Genomic DNA, 12,083 nt, shown 5'->3' on the forward strand with positions numbered 1-12,083 from the left:
TGAAGAAGCCCCAATGAAGATTGATGACTAATTAGAATGCATTGTACTCTGAAAGGTACCCCTGTGAGGGGATCATTAGATACAGTGAATTCTCTTTGAGGCAGTGACTGGGATTCCCTCACATGGACATATCTGCTGGTGAGACAGTGAGACACATATGAAGAAGTTAGGATATTGAGTTGGGGGTGGGCAGTGGTCAGGTAAGGGGAAGTGACTATATTGAGTCTGGGGGCAGTGGCTAGCTAGGGGCAGTGGGCCTGTTCTTCAACAATGCCTATGATTTAGTCTGGGAGTCTATGGTATGGTTAAAGCCAGAATATGTGGTTAAATCAGGGCATGTCTGCTATTCAATGAGGCCCATAAGGAAGTAAGAATATTGGGGCTGGGGGCAGCTTTATTAGGATTTCACTAGAGATGCCGTAGATATAAATAGGGGGAAAATATTTTTGCCCAACACTTTAGGGACCTATTCACCTGAAGTAGAACATTCCTTAAAGTTAGCATTAGCCTGAGGTGACTAGGGTTGACAGTCAAGAAGAAAAGGACTCAAGGTAATGAAAACAGGAAACCTGAAAGAGGACATTGAAGTTGTGGGGTACTAAACTGAGTTCTTCCATGGGCACTTGACAGGGTTGGTAAGAGGGAAGATCTGAGGGCATGTTGATAATGACTAGATAGAGCTAGACAGAGTGAATTAAATGGAGAACATAGAAAATCTGTTCCATAATCTTTGATTTAGATCTTTTTTCTTCTTCATGTTCTTTTTTAAAAAATTAAAATAGAACATGCTGATATCTTTCATTTTTCCATCACCCATATCAGTATATTTTTAGAATCTGGTGTTATTTGCTATGCTCCATGCCAGTAGAGCTTCACTTCTTTTTTTTCCCCCACATTTTTTAAATTAATTAATTTGCTTTCAGTTTTCAACAATCACTTACATAAGTTTTAATTTTCTCTCCCTCTCTCTCCAGGATGGCATTCAATCTTATATGAGTTCTACACATACATTCTTATTAAACACATCTTCACATTAATCATGTTACACAGAAGAATTAAAACAAATGGGAGAAACCATGAGAAAAAACAAACCAGAGCCAAACAGCACAAGAGAAAATAGTCTACTTCATTCTAAGTTTTGATTCCATAGTTCTTTCTCTGGATGTGGGTGGCATTTTGCCTCAAGAATCATTTGGGAATATTTTAGGTCCTTGCATTGCTATGAAGGGTTAAGTCTGTCAGAAACAGTCCTCACACACTGTGGCTGTTACTGTGTGTAATGTTCTCTTTGTTCTGCTCATTTTACTCATCATCCATTCATATAGTCTTTCCAGTTTTTCTGAAGTCCTCCCTTTTGTCATTTCTTACAGCACAATTAGTATTCCATTATATTCATATACCATAACTTATGTAGCCATTTCCCAGTTGATGGGTATTCCCTCAATTTCTAGTTCTTGGCTACTACAAAAAGAGCTGCTACAAATATTACATGTGGGACCTCTTCCCGTTTTTATGATCTCTTTGAGATATAGCCCTAGAAGTGATATTGCTGGGTCAAAGGATATGCACATTTTTATAGCCCTTTGAGCATAGTTCCAAATTGCTCTCCAGAATGGTTGGATCATCTCATAGATCCATCAACAATGAATTAGTGTTCCCAACTCTCCCACATCTTCTCCAACATTTATCATCTTCCTGTTGTGTCATATTAGCCAATCTGATAGGTGTGATGTGGTCCCTCAGAGTTGTTTTCATTTGCATCTTTCTAATCAATAGTGATTTAGAGCATTTTTCTCATATGACTATAGACAGCTTTAATTTCTTTCTCTGAAAACTGCCTGTTCATATCCTTTGATCATTTACCAATTAGGGAATGACTTGTATTCTTGTAAATTTGACTCTGTTCTCTACATATTTTAGAAATGAGATCTTTCTCATAGACACTAGTTGTCAAAATTCTTTCCCAGTTTTCTGCTTCCCTCCTAATCTTGGCTGCATTGGTTTTGTTTGTGCAAAAACTTTTCAAGTTCATGTAATCAAAATTATCCATTTTGTATTTCATAATTTCTCTATCTCTTGTTTGGTCATACATTTCTCCATTCTCCATAAATCTGACAAATATACTATCCCTTGCTCCCCTAATTTGTTTGTAGTATCAGCCTTTATACCTAGATTGTGTACCCATTTGGACTTTATTCTTGTGTACATTGTCAGGCATTGATCTATGCCCAGTTTCTGTCACACTATTACTCGGTTTTCCAGCAGTTTTTGTCAAACAGTGAGTTCTTATCCCAGAAGCTGGGGTCCTTGAGTTTATCAAATAGTAGACTGCTATAGTCATTGACTACTGTGTCTTGAGTACCTAACCTATTCCACTGATCTACCCCTCTATTTCTTAGCCAGTACCAAGTTGTTTTGATGATTGCTGCTTTATAATACAACTTCAGGTCTGGTTTGGCTAGACCACCTTCCCTAGCATTTCTTTCCATTAATTCTCTTGATATTCTGGACCTCTTTGTCTTCTAGATGAATTTTGATATTACTTTTTCTAGCTCTAGAAAATAATTTTCTGGCTTTGCTGGAAGCCAACGTGGTATCCAAGCATTCTGTGGGCTGCAGTGGCTGGTGTGGCTGCATTTGAGAAAGGTAGTCTGAGGAGGCCAAGGCAGTGGTGGGGTGGACACCGGAGTCACCATGGCATGGCACAGGAACATTCAAGGCTACAACTACGATGAAGATTTTGAAGATGATGATCTCTATGGCCAGTCTATAGAGGATGATTATTGTATTTCACCATCAATAGCTGCTCAGTTTATTTACTCAAGACGTGATAAACCACCATCATTTGTTGAGCCAGTAGAAGAATATGACTATGAAGATACAAAAGAACCTACTAACTCTATTTCTAATCACCAGCTTAGTGGAATTGATCAAGCTCATCTTTATTCTTGCTTAGGTCACATGAGAGAGGTGCTTGAAGATGATGTTCCAGATCAAAAAATGATTGAAGCTGTGCTACAAAACAAATTTGGCATGGAGAAGGCTTTAGCTATGGTGCTTGAGCAAGAGTAAGGAAGCTATCTCCATAGGAAAGGCAATGAAGGAAAAATCAGTAGATCCTCAGTCATCTCGAAGTGAATCTGAAACTGTGCCAAAAGTTTCCAAAATGACTGTCTGGAAAGAAGCAGACTATGGGATCTGAAGTTCCTAGAGTGACTGTTGGAGAAAATGGCGATAGTGTTCACACACCTCATAAAGGATTTCCTAGTGAAGATGCCAATATTTTTTCTTCTGGTGTTCTTGAGCCAGTTGCTAAATAAACTCTTCCATCCAACACCATTCAGGCATTAAAAGATCAGAGCACAACACCAACGTCAGTGAAAAAGTCTAACAAGCTGAAGCAACAAATAGATGTGAAGGCTGAACTGGAGAAGAAGCAAGGGGGAAAGGAGCTACTCAATTTGGTGGTAATTGGTCATGTGGATGCTGGGGAAAGTACTCTGATGGGTCATCTGCTTTACCTCTCGGGTAATGTAAATAAAAGAACTATGCACAAATACGAACGAAAATCTAAAAAGGCTGGTAAAGCCTCCTTTGCTAGTGCTTGCTTCTAGGATGAGACTGGAGAAGAAAGGGAAGGGGGAGTTACGATGGATGTAGGTATGACAAAGTTTGAGACCAAGACCAAAGTTATTACATTAATGGATGCTCCAGGCCATAATGACTTCATTCCAAATATGATTAATTACAGGAGTTGCCCAGACTTATGTTGCTGTTTTAGTTGTGGACACCAGCAGGGGGCAATTTGAAGCTGGGTTTCAGAGTGGAGGACAGACAAGAGAACATGGATTCTTGGCTCACTGGCTGTTGCAGTTAATAAAATGGATCAGGTTAATTGGCAACAGGAAAGATTTCAAGAGACTATTGGCAAACTTGGATACTTCCTTAAGCAGGCTGGTTTTAAGGAGAGTAATAAGGCCTTCATCCCAACAAGTGGTCTTAGTGGAGAAAATCTAATTAGAAAATCTCAATCAAGTGAACCAACAAAATGGTATCAAGGAAAATGCGTTTTAGAACAAATTGATTCTTTCAAGCATCCACAAAGATCTATTGAAAAACCTCTTAGATTATGTGTATCTGATGTTTTTAAAGATCAAAGATCTGGATTCTGTGTGACTGGTAAAATTGAAGCTGCTTGTATATAGATTGGTGACCAGATACTAACTATGCCTCCTAATGAAGCTTGTACTACAAAAGGAATCATGCTACATGATGAATCTCTTGATTGGGCGGGAGTGGAAGATCACATTAGTCTCACCTTGGTTGGTATGGATATCATCAAAATCAATGTTGATTGTATTTTCTGCAGTCCCAAAGAACCCATTAAAGCCTGTACTCATTTCAAAGCTCAAATTCTCAACTTTAATATTGAAATTCCCATTACTAAAGGATTCCCTTTGCTGTTGCTGTATCAAACTGTAAGTGAACCTGCTACCATCAGAAGATTGATTAGTGTCCTACACAAAAGCACTGGTGAAGTCACAAAGAAGAAACCCAAATTGTTGACTAAAGGCCAGAATGTTTTAGTAGAACTGCAGACACAAAGACCTATTGCTCTTGAATTATACAAAGACTTTAAAGAACTGGGGAGATTCATGCTGCGTTACATCAGTTCTACTATAAATACAGGTGTTGTCACTAGATAAAAGAATGGTAATGGAATCAAGGTCTTATCCTCTAACCAAAGGCCATAACTCAACTAGACCTCTGTTTTTAAAGAATCCTGTTGCTCCAGTTAAAGAAACAGCATACATTTGAGCATTTAAAACGAGAGAGAAAAATTTAAACTGCTAGGAAGTATTAACATTTTATCCTGCAAAACAAAATGCCAACTGACAAGGGAATGCTGCCATGGCACCTTCATTTCAAAAATATTTTTCCTATGAAATTTTAGTTAGATGGATGTGACTCGCCAAGAGTTGTGGAAATCATCAGAAAGATGTATTAGAAGATATTAAATCATCATGAAGTAGAGTCTTTCCAGCCAGAATATTTACAGTTTTGTCTTTGATTTGTGAATTTACTGCATATTCTTTTAGGAAGATCAACTAAATTAAAATTAGGTTGTTAGTGTAGTTAAAAGTTAACTTGGATCTTTTTTCCCAAGTTGACTGAAGAAGAATTTCCAGAATTTTCAGAGAAAGGTACATTGTGTTGAGCACAAGAATGTATCTCCCCCTAAAGTAAATTTGAAAATGTTTAATTTGAAATTAGTGGAAGCTGCTCCTATAGTGACCATATTATTTAAGAAACGTAAAACAGGTAAATAATAAAGTAAATTGGTTTGAGCAAAAAAAACAAAGATAATAATTTTCTGGTAGTTTGATTGGTATGGCACTGAAAAAGTAAATTAATTTAGGTAGAATTGTCATTTTTATTATATTAGCTTGGCCTACCCATGAGCAACTGATGTTTTTCCAATTACTTAGATCTGACTTTGTTTGTGCAAAAAGTATTTTGGTGTGGAGCCAAGATGGTGGAGTAGAAAGATGCACATACACATAGCTCCGAACCCACAACCCATAGATTATCTGTAAAAAAGAACCCCCGGTGAATTCTGGAGCAGCAGAAGCCACAGAATGGTAGAACGGAGATTTCTGTTCCAGAGAGCACTGCAAACCTCTCACAAAAGGTCCTTCACGCTGCGGACGCGGAGTTGAGCCCAACCCTGCCGTGGCCGCCCGGCGCTGAGAGGAGCAGATCCGAGCAGGCTTCAGGGACAGAATCTTCAGCGGACCCGCGGGTCCCTCCACCCACAGGTGACATGGGTTGGTGAGAGGGTCTCTTTGGTGGGTCAAGAGGGGAGTGGGGTGCCCCCATAACTCAGGCCCCCTCAGGAGACAGCAGCGGAGGTGGGAGCAGACCAGGGCTTCCCAAGCAGGCAGGAGCCCTGATCCATTGTTGAAGGTCTCTGCATAAACACCCTGAGGGAACTGAGCCTGAGAGGCGACCTTGCCCCTACCTGAGCACCTGAACTTAATCTCACACTGAATAGCAGCCCTGCCCCCACCCAAAGCCCTGAGGCTGGGAAGCAGCACTTGAATCTCAGACCCCAAGCACTGGCTGGGCTGACCTGGAGGCAAAGTGGGTGTGAAGAGAATATTCAGAAGTCAAGTCACTGGCTGGGAAAATGCCCAGAAAAGGGAAAAAAATAAGACTATAGAAGGTTACTTTCTTGGTGAACAGGCATTTCCTCCCTTCCTTTCTGGTGAGGAAGAACAATGCTTACCATCAGGGAAAGACACAGAAGTCAAGGCTTCTGTATCCCAGCCCACTCAATGGGCTCAGAACACGGAAGAGCTCAAAAAGGATTTTGAAAATCAAGTTAGAGAGGTGGAAGAAAAGCTGGGAAGAGCAATGAGAGACATGCAAGCGAAGCATGAACAGCAGGTCAGCACCCTGCTAAAGGAGACCCCAAAAAATGCTGAAGAAAATAACACCTTGAAAAATAGGCTAACTCAATTGGCAAAAGAGGTTCAAAAAGCCAAGGAGGAGAAGAATGCTTTCAAAAGCAGAATTAGCCAAATGGAAAAGGAGATTCGAAAGCTCACTGAAGAAAATAGTTCTTTCAAAATTAGAATGGAACAGATGGAGGCTAATGACTATGAGAAACCAAGAAATCACAAAACAAAACCAAAAGAATGAAAAAATGGAAGATAATGTGAAATATCTCATGGGAAAAACAACTGACCTGGAAAATAGATCCAGGAGAGACAATTTAAAAATTATGGGCCTACCTGAAAGCCATGATCCAAAAAAGAGCATAGACATCATCTTTCATGAAATTATCAAGGAAAACTGCCCTGAGATTCTAGAACCAGAGGGCAAAATAAATATTCAAGGAATCCACAGAACACTGCCTGAAAGAGATCCAAAAAGAGAAAAAGCAAAGAGAAGTCACAAGGGACTTACTAAAGTTGAACTGTTTACATTCCTACATGGAAAGACAATATTTGTAACTCTTGAAACTTTTCAGTATCTGGGTATTGGGTGGGATTACACATACACACATGCACACGCACATACAAATAGAGACAGAGTGCACAGAATGATTTGAAGAGGATGGGATCATATCTTAAAAAAATGAAATCAAGCAGTGAGAGAGAAATATATTAGAAAGAGAAAGGGAGAAATGGAATGGGGCAAATTATCTCTCATAAAAGAGGCAAGCAAAAGACTTATTAGTGGAGGGATAAAGAGGGGAGGTGAGAGAAAAACATGAAGTTTACTCTCATCACATTCCACTAAAGGAAGGAATAAAATGCACACTCATTTTGGTATGAAAACCTATCTTACAATACAGGAAAGTGGGGGAGAAGGGGATAAGCAGGGTGGGGGGGATGATGGAAGGGAGGGCATGGGGAGGAGGGAGCAATCTGAGGTCGACGCTCATGGGGAGGGACAGGATCAAAGAGAGAATAGAAGTAACGGGGGATAGGATAGGATGAAGGGAAATATAGTTAGTCTTATACAACACAACTATTATGGAAGTCATTTGCAAAACTACACAGATTTGGCCTATACTGAATTGCTTGCCTTCCAAGGGGAAGGGGTGGGGAGGGAGGGAGGTAAAGAAGTTGGAATTCAAAGTGTTAGGATCAACTGTCGAGTAATGTTCTGGCCACTAGGAAATAAGAAATACAGGTAAAGGGGTATAGAAAGTTATCTGGCCCTACAGGACAAAAGAGAAGATGGAGACAAGGGCAGAGAGGGATGATAGAAGAGAGAGCAGATTGGTGATAGGGGCAATTAGAATGCTCGGTGTTTTGGGGTGGGGGGAGGGGACAAAAGGGGAGAAAATTTGGAACCCAAAATTTTGTTAAAATGAATATTAAAAGTTAAATTAAAAAAAAAAAGTATTTTGTAATTGTGTTCATATAGTCCCTGGGTTTGTTTTGGCAAGTAATCTCCCAAATACTTTACAGGGTCTACTGTAACTTTAAATGGGATTTCTCTTTCTGTCTCTTAATTTGGGGCTTTATTAGTAATATATAGAAATGTAGATGATTTTTGTGGCTTTTTTTGTATCCTGCAACTTTGCCAGTTATTTATTATTTCATAGAGATTTATCTCTACAAAAAAATGGGAAGAAATCTTATCTTTTGTCTCTTCTTTAAGGCCAAGCTTGTTCATTATAATTCCTCTGTACTGAGTTTTATTATTTCACAGCTGTCCTTTTCATTTACGTTGTTGCAGTGGTTATGTATATTATTTTCCTTTCCCTTCTTACTTCACTTTTCTTCAGTTCATTTAAATGTTTCCAAGGTTCTCAGTAATTGTCACATTCATTGTTTCTTATAGCACAGTAATATTCTATTACATTTATGTACCATAGTTCATTTTAGCATTCCATAACTGTTCTCAGTCCTTTGCTACTATAAACAGTGCTGCTATAAATATTTGGGGGCATCTAGAGTTTTTCTTATTGTTTAAAAAAAAAAGCACTGTCACAAGGTATAGACATTTTTAGTCATTTTATTTGCATAATTTCAAATTGCTTTCCAATGGATAGATTAATTCACAGTTCTATCAGCAGTGTATTAGTGTGCCTGTCTTTGCACAACCTCTTTAACACTGATTATTCCCAGCTTTTATTATCTTTTAAATTTCTCCTAATATTAATAGTTATAAGAATTTTTCACATGGCTGTTAATAGTTTAAAATTCTTTTGTGAATTGTTTCTTGGTATCCATTGACTACTCTTCTATGGGAATGGTGTTTGGCCTTATCTATTTCTGATAGGGATCTATATATCTTGCATATCAAAACCTTATCAGAGATATTTAATACAAAGTTTGTTGTTTCACCCTCCCAACCATTTCCTTTCTTGTCTTAGATGGGTTCATTTTGTTTGCAATCAGAATTAGCTATTTTATATTGTAGTTGTCTCTACTTGTTTGGTTAAGAATCCATCTCCTGCCCAGCACTCTGAAAGATGTATCATATGCTTCTATTCTAATTTTTTTTTTTGCCATGATCTTTTATATTCAGGTCACAAATCCATTTTGAATTTGTTGTGGAATATGGTATAAGAAATTGGTCTATGCCTAATTTCTTCCAGAATGCTTCTAATCAAATAAGGAGTTCTTTCCTTATGTTAATTACTTTGCTAATTTGTGATTGGGGATTTGTCAAATATTGGATTACTGACTCCAATTATTTCTTTCTTCTATAGTCTATCTATTGATCTATTTCTCTACATTTTAGAATATATTTTCTATTATTTCTATATTTTAGCTATTTTGTGATATAGTTGGAGGTCTGGAATTGCTATCTCCTCTTCATTCCTACATTTTTCATTACTTCCTTGATATCCCAAATTTTGTTATTATTTTTTCTGGCTCCATAAAGTGGTCATTTAGTACTTTAGTATTGCACTAAATCACTCTTATTGATCATTTGTTTTTCCATTACCCTAATTTACAAATTTCTCATTTCTCTCTATGGAAAACACCATTCATTATTCTAAAACAAAGACAAAAAAGTTCAATAAAACCAACCAACACATTTATGGTATTTGACCAATATGTGCAATATTCCATAGCAATAATTCTCCACCTTTGCAAAGGGAAAAGAAAGGTGCATTTTCTCAACTCTCCTCCAAGACCCATCCTTAGTCATAATACTTACACAGCATTTTGTTTCATATTTTTCTTTCTATGTATTTTGTTGTTGTGGTGATTGTATATGTTGCTCTCCTGGTTCTACTTACTTTATTCTTCCTCAGTTCATATAAGTCATCCCATGATTCTCTGAATTTATCATATATATATATGGTTTTAAAGTAATATGCCATTTTATTCATTTATCTTACTTTATTTAGACATTACCCAACATCTACTTTTTTCTAGTTCTTTGTTACCACATACACTATGAATATTTTTATGCACATATATGAGATCTTTTCTGTATGTCTTTAATCTCTTTGAGTTATAGTCAATAATAATAATCTCTTTGAGTTACATGACTAGCAATAGAATCTCTGGGTCAAATAGTATAGATATTTTAATGTAATTCCAAATTACTTTCCAGAATATTTGAACCAATTAATAGGTCCAGTAATATTAGTGTGCTTCTATTTTTATAGTTTCTCCAACATTATTTTCATCTTTTGTTATCTTTGTCAATTTCATGGATGTGAGGTAAAACTTCACAATTCTTTTGATTTATATTTCTTTTAGTATTAGTCACTTGGAGTGGTGTTCTTTATAGTTATTAATAGCTTGCAAGCCTTTTTTTGAAAATTATTTATTCATATCCTTTGACCACTTATCCAATGGGAAATGACTCTTGGGGTGCAACTTTTATATTTAGTTAACATCCAAATGGATGTTGTTTGAAATATTGTTGTAAACCTATTTTCTGCCAAACTACTTTTCAGTTTTGTTTTTTTTTTTCAAATAGGTAACTATTCCCTTGGTAGCTTGTAAAACATTGGATTGCTGTGCTGGATTATTTGTCATGTGTTCCTAGTTTGTTCTATGGTTCTACTGTCTCTTTTTCATCATGTACAAAAATAGTTCTGATGATTGCTATTTATGTCACTTCTATTTTAAAAATAGTAGGAAATTACCATCCTCCTATTATCTCAGGAAATTCAGTTTAAAGAAGCTGTTCCCCCTTGTTACACCTTGAAGAATTCAATAAAGTTATGAACATCTGAGGTAGTCTGATAATACTAGGCCCTCTATCACAAAAGGAGCAAGGGGGACATGTAGAAAAATAGCCAGAGTGACTGATGAACTCTTAGGTACAGCTGTCAAAGATTTGCATCCCTTGATATGTACATCATTAACTTGCTCCAGCTTCTGTTTTTCAGAAATGTCTGCAATCAGGCTTACCCTACTTTTTGCACTTGTACAGAGAATTTATTTAAATATAAAATTGTCCCAGTGTTGCAGAGACATTCGATTTCTGTAGACCTGGTAGACCTGGTCTTTTACATGTGTTTTACCCAAGTGGTTATGTCAAATTTTGGCATGTGTCCTTGTTATATCCTTTGTTAAGATATTAATAAATTACAACTAGGAGAACTCCCAGTGAATATCAATTGCATGCTTTAAATCTTGAAATTGATTGAAGCAACCTTCTAGAAAGATTCTGAGGCTTTTTAGTTAATGAGTTTCTGCCCAAAATGGCAATCATGTCATTTCTCTGGGCTTCAGTATTTTCAACTGTAAATTATAAGAGTTGAAGCCCTCCCTCATTCAAAACAAAGTCAAGTGCAAGTCATATCATTATTTCTCTGATGGGAACAAAGGACAAACACACAAGAGTTGAACAAAGTGCCCTCTCTTCCAGCTCTAAATCTTTAATGTGAAAAAAAAGATTATTAAAGAGGAATACGGTGGTGCTTTTATACCTGTTTTGGTATCTAGAGCTAATGAAACCCAAATGAAGCTGTCTGTTTCTATTTGCATTTCGTATTCTACATAACATGTGAAAAAGCATTGACCTTGGAGTCAGTAGAGAACCAAATTTCAATTATTCCTCCTAACACTTATTAATATCATAACTTAAATGCTGTGAGCCTCAGTTTCCTCATCTATAAAATGTGATGAACAATACTGGTGAGAGATTAAGTGCCTAGCCCAAGGTCACACAAATCAGCATGTATCTTGGGAGCCTAGTTCTCCATGACTAAGGTAGTGACCTTGGGCAAGTCACTTGATCCTTCCTTCCCCCTCCCTGGCCAACCCTTTAAGACTCTAAGTCATTTATAAGATGGCAGTCTGCATTGATCAAGGGACCGACTCACTGGAAGTTCCCTATACCAGTGAAATCACAGGTTTGTCCCAGTGCCTTTAGGACTTACCTGTTATGATTATTGTAAGAATGAAATGATGTCATTTATATGAAGTGCTTAAGAGAAAAAAATGTTAATGCTATAAAATGTCAGCTATTATTACACCTGCTATCATCTCAACCAATTTTAATAGAGGGGAAAATTGTCATAATTTTAATCTCTTTTTTAAGTGATTGCTCTAGAGACTGTATTTGAGCCCCTTTCAAACTCACTTATG

General features: G+C 37.2%; 1 pseudogene; it reads left to right on the forward strand.

Moving 5' to 3' along the window:
• The first annotated feature begins 2,694 nt into the window (after positions 1-2,694).
• LOC140531258 (HBS1-like protein pseudogene) lies at positions 2,695-4,884 on the forward strand (annotated as a pseudogene).
• Positions 4,885-12,083: the final 7,199 nt, after the last annotated feature.

This window comes from Notamacropus eugenii, chromosome 3 (assembly GCF_028372415.1).
Source record: "Notamacropus eugenii isolate mMacEug1 chromosome 3, mMacEug1.pri_v2, whole genome shotgun sequence".
In the NCBI taxonomy this organism is placed as follows: Eukaryota; Metazoa; Chordata; class Mammalia; order Diprotodontia; family Macropodidae; genus Notamacropus; species Notamacropus eugenii.